The sequence below is a fragment of the Anomaloglossus baeobatrachus genome, chromosome 2 (assembly GCF_048569485.1).
Source record: "Anomaloglossus baeobatrachus isolate aAnoBae1 chromosome 2, aAnoBae1.hap1, whole genome shotgun sequence".
Classification (NCBI taxonomy): Eukaryota; Metazoa; Chordata; class Amphibia; order Anura; family Aromobatidae; genus Anomaloglossus; species Anomaloglossus baeobatrachus.
The window spans coordinates 342,917,262-342,929,752 of record NC_134354.1 but is presented as its reverse complement, the minus strand read 5'-3'; the positions used below and the strand labels follow the sequence as shown (position 1 = coordinate 342,929,752).

Here is a 12,491-nt window from a genome sequence, read left to right as displayed (position 1 = left end):
AGACTTGATGACCACCACACTATAAAACCTGTGATTACTGGAAAAGTAATTGCAATTAGAGACGAAATTTGACTGCCAGGAAAAAAAAAAATTCGTAGTTCTGTTGGTTATGGAAGCTAAAACATCCCGTCATTCGGCAACAAAGCCAAGAACGTCATGTATTGCGGTTGGATAGGGTATTATTTCAACACCAAGAACAGACTGGTTTTTACTGGGGATTAAACCCAGGACCTTCTGCGTGTTAAGCAGACGTGATGACCACTACACTATAAAACCTGTGAAATCCTGTTGATAGCAAATTACTTCAACAGCGAAAACAGATTGGTTTCACTGGGGATTGAACCCAGGACCTTCTGCGTGTGAAGCAGACGTGATGACCACTACACTATGAAACCTGTGAAATCCTGCAAAGCAATGGCAATTGAAAACGAGTTTTGACCGCCAGGGGAAAAAAACTATTAGTTCTGTTGGTGATGGAAGCCAAAACATCCCATCATTCGGCAACAAAGCCGAGAACTTCATGTATTGTAGTTGGATAAGGCATTATTTCAACACAAAGAACAGACTGGTTTTACTGGGGATTAAACCCAGGACTTTCGGCGTGTTAAGCAGACGTGATGACCACTACACTATGAATCTTAATGAAAAGTTACTGTGTATTGGCTAGCAGAGCAGAATTGTGACTGACGGGGCCTTTTTATTGCTGAAGGAAAGTATTTTTGGTAATGAAACATTTACAATTTTTATTACATATTTTACCAGTTTTATTCCTAGAAAGGGATATTGCTTAAATTGAAGTTTACATTGAATGTGTTACTTTTTTCTACACAGTTTAATCGTTTGCTTTTTTATTTATGGGAACTATAAATTTTGAAACAAACAGGATTGTTATAATATGGGATTATGTTTTCTGCTAAAATGTTCAATAAAAAAGAAACCCAAAATCGTAGTTCTCCTTGTGATAGAAGCCAAAATGTATTGTCATTTGGCAATGAAACCAAGAATTTCATACTTTACAGGTTGATAGGAAATTACTTCAACACCGAAAACAGATTGGTTTCACTGGGTATTGAACCCAGAACGTTCTACATATGAAGCAGACTTGATGACCACCACACTATAAAACCTGTGATTACTGCAAAGTAATGGCAATTAGAGACGAAATTTGACTGCCAGGAAAAAAAAAAAATTCGTAGTTCTGTTGGTTATGGAAGCTAAAACATCCCGTCATTCGGCAACAAAGCCAAGAACGTCATGTATTGCGGTTGGATAGGGTATTATTTCAACACCAAGAACAGACTGTTTTTTACTGGGGATTAAACCCAGGACCTTCTGCGTGTTAAGCAGACGTGATGACCACTACACTATAAAACCTGTGAAATCCTGTTGATAGCAAATTACTTCAACAGCGAAAACAGATTGGTTTCACTGGGGATTGAACCCAGGACCTTCTGCGTGTGAAGCAGACGTGATGACCACTACACTATGAAACCTGTGAAATCCTGCAAAGCAATGGCAATTGAAAACGAGTTTTGACCGCCAGGGGAAAAAAACTATTAGTTCTGTTGGTGATGGAAGCCAAAACATCCCATCATTCGGCAACAAAGCCAAGAACTTTATGTATTGTAGTTGGATAAGGTATTATTTCAACACAAAGAACAGACTGGTTTTACTGGGGATTAAACCCAGGACTTTCGGCGTGTTAAGCAGACGTGATGACCACTACACTATGAATCTTAATGAAAAGTTACTGTGTATTGGCTAGCAGAGCAGAATTGTGACTGACGGGGCCTTTTTATTGCTGAAGGAAAGTATTTTTGGTAATGAAACATTTACAATTTTTATTACATATTTTACCAGTTTTATTCCTAGAAAGGGATATTGCTTAAATTGAAGTTTACATTGAATGTGTTACTTTTTTCTACACAGTTTAATCGTTTGCTTTTTTATTTATGGGAACTATACATTTTGAAACAAACAGGATTGTTATAATATGGGATTATGTTTTCTGCTAAAATGTTCAATAAAAAAGAAACCCAAAATCGTAGTTCTCCTTGTGATAGAAGCCAAAATGTATTGTCATTTGGCAATGAAACCAAGAATTTCATACTTTACAGGTTGATAGGAAATTACTTCAACACCGAAAACAGATTGGTTTCACTGGGTATTGAACCCAGAACGTTCTACATATGAAGCAGACTTGATGACCACCACACTATAAAACCTGTGATTACTGCAAAGTAATGGCAATTAGAGACGAAATTTGACTGCCAGGAAAAAAAAAAATTCGTAGTTCTGTTGGTTATGGAAGCTAAAACATCCCGTCATTCGGCAACAAAGCCAAGAACGTCATGTATTGCGGTTGGATAGGGTATTATTTCAACACCAAGCACAGACTGTTTTTTACTGGGGATTAAACCCAGGACCTTCTGCGTGTTAAGCAGACGTGATGACCACTACACTATAAAACCTGTGAAATCCTGTTGATAGCAAATTACTTCAACAGCGAAAACAGATTGGTTTCACTGGGGATTGAACCCAGGACCTTCTGCGTGTGAAGCAGACGTGATGACCACTACACTATGAAACCTGTGAAATCCTGCAAAGCAATGGCAATTGAAAACGAGTTTTGACCGCCAGGGGAAAAAAACTATTAGTTCTGTTGGTGATGGAAGCCAAAACATCCCATCATTCGGCAACAAAGCCAAGAACTTCATATATTGTAGTTTGATAGCGTATTATTTCAACACCAAGAACAGATTGCTTTTACTGGGGATTGAACCAGTGTTAAGCAGATGTGATGACTACTACACTATGAAACCTTCTGGAAAGTTACTGTGTATTGGCAAGCAGAGCAGAATTGTAACTGATGGGGCCTTTTTATTGCTGAAGAAAAGTGTTTTTGGTAATGAAACATTTACAATTTTTATTACATATTTTACCAGTTTTATTCCTACAAAGGGATATTGCTTAAATTGAAGTTTACATTGAATGTGTTACTTTTTTCTACACAGTTTAATCGTTTGCTTTTGTATTTATGGGAACTATACATTTTGAAACAAACAGGATTGTTATAATATGGGATTATGTTTTCTGCTAAAATGTTCAATAAAAAAGAAACCCAAAATCGTAGTTCTCCTTGTGATAGAAGCCAAAATGTATTGTCATTTGGCAATGAAACCAAGAATTTCATACTTTACAGGTTGATAGGAAATTACTTCAACACCGAAAACAGATTGGTTTCACTGGGTATTGAACCCAGAACGTTCTACATATGAAGCAGACTTGATGACCACCACACTATAAAACCTGTGATTACTGGAAAAGTAATTGCAATTAGAGACGAAATTTGACTGCCAGGAAAAAAAAAAATTCGTAGTTCTGTTGGTTATGGAAGCTAAAACATCCCGTCATTCGGCAACAAAGCCAAGAACGTCATGTATTGCGGTTGGATAGGGTATTATTTCAACACCAAGAACAGACTGGTTTTTACTGGGGATTAAACCCAGGACCTTCTGCGTGTTAAGCAGACGTGATGACCACTACACTATAAAACCTGTGAAATCCTGTTGATAGCAAATTACTTCAACAGCGAAAACAGATTGGTTTCACTGGGGATTGAACCCAGGACCTTCTGCGTGTGAAGCAGACGTGATGACCACTACACTATGAAACCTGTGAAATCCTGCAAAGCAATGGCAATTGAAAACGAGTTTTGACCGCCAGGGGAAAAAAACTATTAGTTCTGTTGGTGATGGAAGCCAAAACATCCCATCATTCGGCAACAAAGCCAAGAACTTCATATATTGTAGTTTGATAGCGTATTATTTCAACACCAAGAACAGATTGCTTTTACTGGGGATTGAACCAGTGTTAAGCAGATGTGATGACTACTACACTATGAAACCTTCTGGAAAGTTACTGTGTATTGGCAAGCAGAGCAGAATTGTAACTGATGGGGCCTTTTTATTGCTGAAGAAAAGTGTTTTTGGTAATGAAACATTTACAATTTTTATTACATATTTTACCAGTTTTATTCCTACAAAGGGATATTGCTTAAATTGAAGTTTACATTGAATGTGTTACTTTTTTCTACACAGTTTAATCGTTTGCTTTTGTATTTATGAGAACTATAAATTTTGAAACAAACAGGATTGTTATAATATGGGATTATGTTTTCTGCTAAAATGTTCAATAAAAAAGAAACGCAAAATCGTAGTTCTCCTTGTGATAGAAGCCAAAATGTATTGTCATTTGGCAACGAAACCAAGAATTTCATACTTTACAGGTTGATAGGAAATTACTTCAACACCGAAAACAGATTGGTTTCACTGGGTATTGAACCCAGAACGTTCTGCATATGAAGCAGACTTGATGACCACCACACTTTAAAACCTGTGATTCCTGCAAAGTAATGGCAATTAGAGACGAAATTTGACTGCCAGGAAAAAAAAAAAATTCGTAGTTCTGTTGGTTATGGAAGCTAAAACATCCCGTCATTCGGCAACAAAGCCAAGAACTTCATGTATTGCAATTGGATAGGGTATTATTTCAACACCAAGAAGAGACTGGTTTCACTGGGGATTGAACCCAGGACCTTCTGCGTGTTAAGCAGACGTGATGACCACTACACTATGAAACTTGTGAAATCCTGCAAAACAATGGCAATTGGAGACGAGTTTTGACCGCCAGGGAAAAAAAAAGAAATCTTAGTTCTGTTGGTGATGGAAGCCAAAACATCCCATCATTCTGCAACAAAGCCAAGAACTTCATATATTGCAGTTTGATAGGGTATTATTTCAACACCAAGAACAGACTGGTTTTACTGGGGATTAAACCCAGGACCTTCTACGTGTTAAACAGACATGATGACCACTACACTATGAATCCTAATGAAAAGTTACTGTGTATTGGCTAGCAGAGCAGAATTGTGACTGACAGGGCCTTTTTATTGCTGAAGGAAAGTATTTTTGTTAATGAAACATTTCCAATTTTTATTACATATTTTACGAGTTTTATTCCTACAAAGGGATATTGCTTAAATTGAAGTTTACATTGAATGTGTTACTTTTTTCTACATAGTTTAGTCGTTTGCTTTTGTATTTATGGGAACTATATATTTTAAAACAAACAGGTTTTTTTATAATATGGGATTATGTTTTCTGCTAAAATGTTCAATAAAAAAGAAACCCAAAATCGTAGTTCTCCTTGTGATAGAAGCCAAAATGTATTGTCATTTGGCAACGAAACCAAGAATTTCATACTTTACAGGTTGATAGGAAATTACTTCAACACCGAAAACAGATTGGTTTAACTGGGTATTGAATCCAGAACGTTCTGCATATGAAGCAGACTTGATGACCACCACACTTTAAAACCTGTGAAATCCTGCAAAGTAATGGCAATTAGAGACGAGTTTTGACTGCCAGGAAAAAAAAAAATTCGTAGTTCTGTTGGTTATGGAAGCTAAAACATCCCGTTATTCGGCAACAAAGCCAAGAACTTCATGTATTGAAGTTAGATAAGGTATTATTTCAACACCAAGAACAGACTGGTTTTACTGGGGATTAAACCCAGGACTTTCTGCGTGTTAAGCAGACGTGATGACCACTACACTATGAATCTTAATGAAAAGTTACTGTGTATTGGCTAGCAGAGCAGAATTGTGACTGACGGGGCCTTTTTATTGCTGAAGGAAAGTATTTTAGGTAATGAAACATTTACAATTTTTATTACATATTTTACCAGTTTTATTCGTACAAAGGGATATTGCTTAAATTCAAGTTTACATTGAATGTGTTACTTTTTTCTACACAGTTTAATCGTTTGCTTTTGTATTTATGGGAACTATAAATTTTGAAACAAACAAGATTGTTATAATATGGGATTATGTTTTCTGCTAAAATGTTCAATAAAAAAGAAACCCAAAATCGTAGTTCTCCTTGTGATAGAAGCCAAAATGTATTGTCATTTGGCAACGAAACCAAGAATTTCATACTTTACAGGTTGATAGGAAATTACTTCAACACCGAAAACAGATTGGTTTCACTGGGTATTGAACCCAGAACGTTCTGCATATGAAGCAGACTTGATGACCACCACACTTTAAAACCTGTGATTCCTGCGAAGTAATGGCAATTAGAGACCAAATTTGACTGCCAGGAAAAAAAAAAATTCGTAGTTCTGTTGGTTATGGAAGCTAAAACATCCCGTCATTCGGCAACAAAGCCAAGAACTTCATGTATTGCAGTTGGATAGGGTATTATTTCAACACCAAGAACAGACTGGTTTTTACTGGGGATTAAACCCAGGACCTTCTGCGTGTTAAGCAGACGTGATGACTACTACACTATAAAACCTGTGAAATCCTGTTGATAGCAAATTACTTCAACAGCGAAAACAGATTGGTTTCACTGGGGATTGAACCCAGGACCTTCTGCGTGTGAAGCAGACGTGATGACCACTACACTATGAAACCTGTGAAATACTGCAAAGCAATGGCAATTGAAAACGAGTTTTGACCACCAGGGGAAAAAAATTATTAGTTCTGTTGGTGATGGAAGCCAAAACATCCCATCATTCGGCAACAAAGCCAAGAACTTCATATATTGTAGTTTGATAGGGTATTATTTCAACACCGAAAACAGATTGCTTTTACTGGGGATTGAACCAGTGTTAAGCAGACGTGATGACTACAACACTATGAAACCTTCTGGAAAGTTACTATGTATTGGCAAGCAGAGCAGAATTGTAACTGACGGGGCCTTTTTATTGCTGAAGAAAAGTGTTTTTGGTAATGAAATATTTACAATTTGTATTACATATTTTACCAGTTTTATTCCTACAAAGGGATATTGCTTAAATTGAAGATTACATTGAATGTGTTACTTTTTTCTACACAGTTTAATCGTTTGCTTTTGTATTTATGGGAACTATAAATTTTGAAACAAACAGGATTGTTATAATATGGGATTATGTTTTCTGCTAAAATGTTCAATAAAAAAGATTGAACCCAGGACCTTCTGCGTGTGAAGCAGACGTGATGACCACTACTCTATGAAACCTGTGAAATCCTGCAAAGCAATGGCAATTGAAAACGAGTTTTGACAGCCAGGGGAAAAAAATTATTAGTTCTGTTGGTGATGGAAGCCAAAACATCCCATCATTCGGCAACAAAGCCAAGAAATTCATATATTGTAGTTTGATAGGGTATTATTTCAACACCAAGAACAGATTGCTTTTACTGGGGATTGAACCAGTGTTAAGCAGACGTGATGACTACTACACTATGAAACCTTCTGGAAAGTTACTGTGTATTGGCAAGCAGAGCAGAATTGTAACTTATGGGGCCTTTTTATTGCTAAAGAAAAGTGTTTTTGGTAATGAAACATTTACAATTTTTATTACATATTTTACCAGTTTTATTCCTACAAAGGGATATTGCTTAAATTGAAGTATACATTGAATGTGTTACTTTTTTCTACACAGTTTAAACGTTTGCTTTTGTATTTATGGGAACTATAAATTTTGAAACAAACAGGATTGTTATAATATGGGATTATGTTTTCTGCTAAAATGTTCAATAAAAAAGAAACCCAAAATCGTAGTTCTCCTTGTGATAGAAGCCAAAATGTATTGTCATTTGGCAACGAAACCAAGAATTTCATACTTTACAGGTTAATAGGAAATTACTTCAACACCGAAAACAGATTGGTTTCACTGGGTATTGAACCCAGAACGTTCTGCATATGAAGCAGACTTGATGACCACCACACTTTAAAACCTGTGATTCCTGCAAAGTAATGGCAATTAGAGACGAAATTTGACTGCCAGGAAAAAAAAAAAATTCGTAGTTCTGTTGGTTATGGAAGCTAAAACATCCCGTCATTCGGCAACAAAGCCAAGAACTTCATGTATTGCAGTTGGATAGGGTATTATTTCAACACCAAGAACAGACTGGTTTTACTGGGGATTAAACCCAGGACCTTCTGCGTGTTAAGCAGACGTGATGACCACTACACTATGAAACCTGTGAAATCCTGATGATAGCAAATAACTTCAACAGCGAAAACAGATTGGTTTCACTGGGGATTGAACCCAGGACCTTCTGCGTGTGAAGCAGACGTGATGACCACTACACTATGAAACCTGTGAAAGCCTGCAAAGCAATGGCAATTGAAAACGAGTTTTGACCGCCAGGGGAAAAAAATTATTAGTTCTGTTGGTGATGGAAGCCAAAACATCCCATCATTCGGCAACAAAGCCAAGAACTTCATATATTGTAGTTTGATAGGGTATTATTTCAACACCAAGAACAGATTGCTTTTACTGGGGATTGAACCAGTGTTAAGCAGACGTGATGACTACTACACTATGAAACCTTCTGGAAAGTTACTGTGTATTGGCAAGCAGAGCAGAATTGTAACGGATGGGGCCTTTTTATTGCTGAAGAAAAGTGTTTTTGGTAATAAAACATTTACAATTTTTATTACATATTTTACCACTTTTATTCCTACAAAGGGATATTGCTTAAATTGAAGTTTACATTGAATGTGTTACTTTTTTCTACACAGTTTAATCGTTTGCTTTTGTATTTATGGGAACTATAAATTTTGAAACAAACAGGATTGTTATAATCTGGGATTATGTTTTCTGCTAAAATGTTCAATAAAAAAGAAACCCAAAATCGTAGTTCTCCTTGTGATAGAAGCCAAAATGTATTGTCATTTGGCAACGAAACCAAGAATTTCATACTTTACAGGTTAATAGGAAATTACTTCAACACCGAAAACAGATTGGTTTCACTGGGTATTGAACCCAGAACGTTCTGCATATGAAGCAGACTTGATGACCACCACACTTTAAAACCTGTGATTCCTGCGAAGTAATGGCAATTAGAGACCAAATTTGACTGCCAGGAAAAAAAAAAATTCGTAGTTCTGTTGGTTATGGAAGCTAAAACATCCCGTCATTCGGCAACAAAGCCAAGAACTTCATGTATTGCAGTTGGATAGGGTATTATTTCAACACCAAGAACAGACTGGTTTTTACTGGGGATTAAACCCAGGACCTTCTGCGTGTTAAGCAGACGTGATGACTACTACACTATAAAACCTGTGAAATCCTGTTGATAGCAAATTACTTCAACAGCGAAAACAGATTGGTTTCACTGGGGATTGAACCCAGGACCTTCTGCGTGTGAAGCAGACGTGATGACCACTACACTATGAAACCTGTGAAATACTGCAAAGCAATGGCAATTGAAAACGAGTTTTGACCACCAGGGGAAAAAAATTATTAGTTCTGTTGGTGATGGAAGCCAAAACATCCCATCATTCGGCAACAAAGCCAAGAACTTCATATATTGTAGTTTGATAGGGTATTATTTCAACACCGAAAACAGATTGCTTTTACTGGGGATTGAACCAGTGTTAAGCAGACGTGATGACTACAACACTATGAAACCTTCTGGAAAGTTACTATGTATTGGCAAGCAGAGCAGAATTGTAACTGACGGGGCCTTTTTATTGCTGAAGAAAAGTGTTTTTGGTAATGAAATATTTACAATTTGTATTACATATTTTACCAGTTTTATTCCTACAAAGGGATATTGCTTAAATTGAAGATTACATTGAATGTGTTACTTTTTTCTACACAGTTTAATCGTTTGCTTTTGTATTTATGGGAACTATAAATTTTGAAACAAACAGGATTGTTATAATATGGGATTATGTTTTCTGCTAAAATGTTCAATAAAAAAGATTGAACCCAGGACCTTCTGCGTGTGAAGCAGACGTGATGACCACTACTCTATGAAACCTGTGAAATCCTGCAAAGCAATGGCAATTGAAAACGAGTTTTGACAGCCAGGGGAAAAAAATTATTAGTTCTGTTGGTGATGGAAGCCAAAACATCCCATCATTCGGCAACAAAGCCAAGAAATTCATATATTGTAGTTTGATAGGGTATTATTTCAACACCAAGAACAGATTGCTTTTACTGGGGATTGAACCAGTGTTAAGCAGACGTGATGACTACTACACTATGAAACCTTCTGGAAAGTTACTGTGTATTGGCAAGCAGAGCAGAATTGTAACTTATGGGGCCTTTTTATTGCTAAAGAAAAGTGTTTTTGGTAATGAAACATTTACAATTTTTATTACATATTTTACCAGTTTTATTCCTACAAAGGGATATTGCTTAAATTGAAGTATACATTGAATGTGTTACTTTTTTCTACACAGTTTAAACGTTTGCTTTTGTATTTATGGGAACTATAAATTTTGAAACAAACAGGATTGTTATAATATGGGATTATGTTTTCTGCTAAAATGTTCAATAAAAAAGAAACCCAAAATCGTAGTTCTCCTTGTGATAGAAGCCAAAATGTATTGTCATTTGGCAACGAAACCAAGAATTTCATACTTTACAGGTTAATAGGAAATTACTTCAACACCGAAAACAGATTGGTTTCACTGGGTATTGAACCCAGAACGTTCTGCATATGAAGCAGACTTGATGACCACCACACTTTAAAACCTGTGATTCCTGCAAAGTAATGGCAATTAGAGACGAAATTTGACTGCCAGGAAAAAAAAAAAATTCGTAGTTCTGTTGGTTATGGAAGCTAAAACATCCCGTCATTCGGCAACAAAGCCAAGAACTTCATGTATTGCAGTTGGATAGGGTATTATTTCAACACCAAGAACAGACTGGTTTTACTGGGGATTAAACCCAGGACCTTCTGCGTGTTAAGCAGACGTGATGACCACTACACTATGAAACCTGTGAAATCCTGATGATAGCAAATAACTTCAACAGCGAAAACAGATTGGTTTCACTGGGGATTGAACCCAGGACCTTCTGCGTGTGAAGCAGACGTGATGACCACTACACTATGAAACCTGTGAAAGCCTGCAAAGCAATGGCAATTGAAAACGAGTTTTGACCGCCAGGGGAAAAAAATTATTAGTTCTGTTGGTGATGGAAGCCAAAACATCCCATCATTCGGCAACAAAGCCAAGAACTTCATATATTGTAGTTTGATAGGGTATTATTTCAACACCAAGAACAGATTGCTTTTACTGGGGATTGAACCAGTGTTAAGCAGACGTGATGACTACTACACTATGAAACCTTCTGGAAAGTTACTGTGTATTGGCAAGCAGAGCAGAATTGTAACGGATGGGGCCTTTTTATTGCTGAAGAAAAGTGTTTTTGGTAATAAAACATTTACAATTTTTATTACATATTTTACCACTTTTATTCCTACAAAGGGATATTGCTTAAATTGAAGTTTACATTGAATGTGTTACTTTTTTCTACACAGTTTAATCGTTTGCTTTTGTATTTATGGGAACTATAAATTTTGAAACAAACAGGATTGTTATAATCTGGGATTATGTTTTCTGCTAAAATGTTCAATAAAAAAGAAACCCAAAATCGTAGTTCTCCTTGTGATAGAAGCCAAAATGTATTGTCATTTGGCAACGAAACCAAGAATTTCATACTTTACAGGTTAATAGGAAATTACTTCAACACCGAAAACAGATTGGTTTCACTGGGTATTGAACCCAGAACGTTCTGCATATGAAGCAGACTTGATGACCACCACACTTTAAAACCTGTGATTCCTGCAAAGTAATGGCAATTAGAGACGAAATTTGACTGTCAGGAAAAAAAAAAATTCGTAGTTCTGTTGGTTATGGAAGCTAAAACATCCCGTCATTCTGCAACAAAGCCAAGAACTTCATGTATTGCAGTTGGATAGGGTATTATTTCAACACCAAGAACAGACTTGTTTTACTGGGGATTAAACCCAGGACCTTCTACGTGTTAAGCAGACATGATGACCACTACACTATGAATCCTGATGAAAAGTTACTGTGTATTGGCAAGCAGAGCAGAATTGTAACGGATGGGGCCTTTTTATTGCTGAAGAAAAGTGTTTTTGGTAATAAAACATTTACAATTTTTATTACATATTTGACCAGTTTTATTCCTACAAAGGGATATTGCTTAAATTGAAGTTTACATTGAATGTGTTACTTTTTTCTACACAGTTTAATCGTTTGCTTTTGTATTTATGGGAACTATAAATTTTGAAACAAACAGGATTTTTATAATATGGGATTATGTTTTCTGCTAAAATGTTCAATAAAAAAGATTGAACCCAGGACCTTCTGCGTTTGAAGCAGACGTGATGACCACTACACTATGAAACCTGTGAAATCCTGTTGATAGCAAATTACTTCAACAGCGAAAACGGATTGGTTTCACTGTGGATTGAACCCAGGACCTTCTGCGTGTGAAGCAGACGTGATGACCACTACACTATGAAACCTGTGAAATCCTGCAAAGCAATGGCAATTGAAAACGAGTTTTGACCGCCAGGGGAAAAAAATTATTAGTTCTGTTGGTGATGGAAGCCAAAACATCCCATCATTCAGCAACAAAGCCAAGAACTTCATATATTGTAGTTTGATAGGGTA

General features: G+C 36.4%; 8 non-coding genes across 8 annotated transcripts; all 8 read right to left on the bottom strand.

Moving 5' to 3' along the window:
- Positions 1-322: 322 nt before the first annotated feature.
- Positions 323-395, bottom strand: TRNAV-CAC (transfer RNA valine (anticodon CAC)). Its single transcript has one exon. It is a non-coding gene; the product is annotated as a tRNA-Val (tRNA).
- Positions 396-1,420: 1,025 nt separating this feature from the next.
- On the bottom strand, positions 1,421-1,493 carry TRNAV-CAC (transfer RNA valine (anticodon CAC)). Its single transcript has one exon. It is a non-coding gene; the product is annotated as a tRNA-Val (tRNA).
- A 1,024-nt stretch (positions 1,494-2,517) lies between these two features.
- Positions 2,518-2,590, bottom strand: TRNAV-CAC (transfer RNA valine (anticodon CAC)). Its single transcript has one exon. It is a non-coding gene; the product is annotated as a tRNA-Val (tRNA).
- Positions 2,591-3,603: 1,013 nt separating this feature from the next.
- On the bottom strand, positions 3,604-3,676 carry TRNAV-CAC (transfer RNA valine (anticodon CAC)). Its single transcript has one exon. It is a non-coding gene; the product is annotated as a tRNA-Val (tRNA).
- A 2,729-nt stretch (positions 3,677-6,405) lies between these two features.
- On the bottom strand, positions 6,406-6,478 carry TRNAV-CAC (transfer RNA valine (anticodon CAC)). Its single transcript has one exon. It is a non-coding gene; the product is annotated as a tRNA-Val (tRNA).
- A 1,598-nt stretch (positions 6,479-8,076) lies between these two features.
- Positions 8,077-8,149, bottom strand: TRNAV-CAC (transfer RNA valine (anticodon CAC)). The gene has a single exon. It is a non-coding gene; the product is annotated as a tRNA-Val (tRNA).
- A 1,012-nt stretch (positions 8,150-9,161) lies between these two features.
- TRNAV-CAC (transfer RNA valine (anticodon CAC)) lies at positions 9,162-9,234 on the bottom strand. Its single transcript has one exon. It is a non-coding gene; the product is annotated as a tRNA-Val (tRNA).
- Positions 9,235-10,832: 1,598 nt separating this feature from the next.
- TRNAV-CAC (transfer RNA valine (anticodon CAC)) lies at positions 10,833-10,905 on the bottom strand. The gene has a single exon. It is a non-coding gene; the product is annotated as a tRNA-Val (tRNA).
- Positions 10,906-12,491: the final 1,586 nt, after the last annotated feature.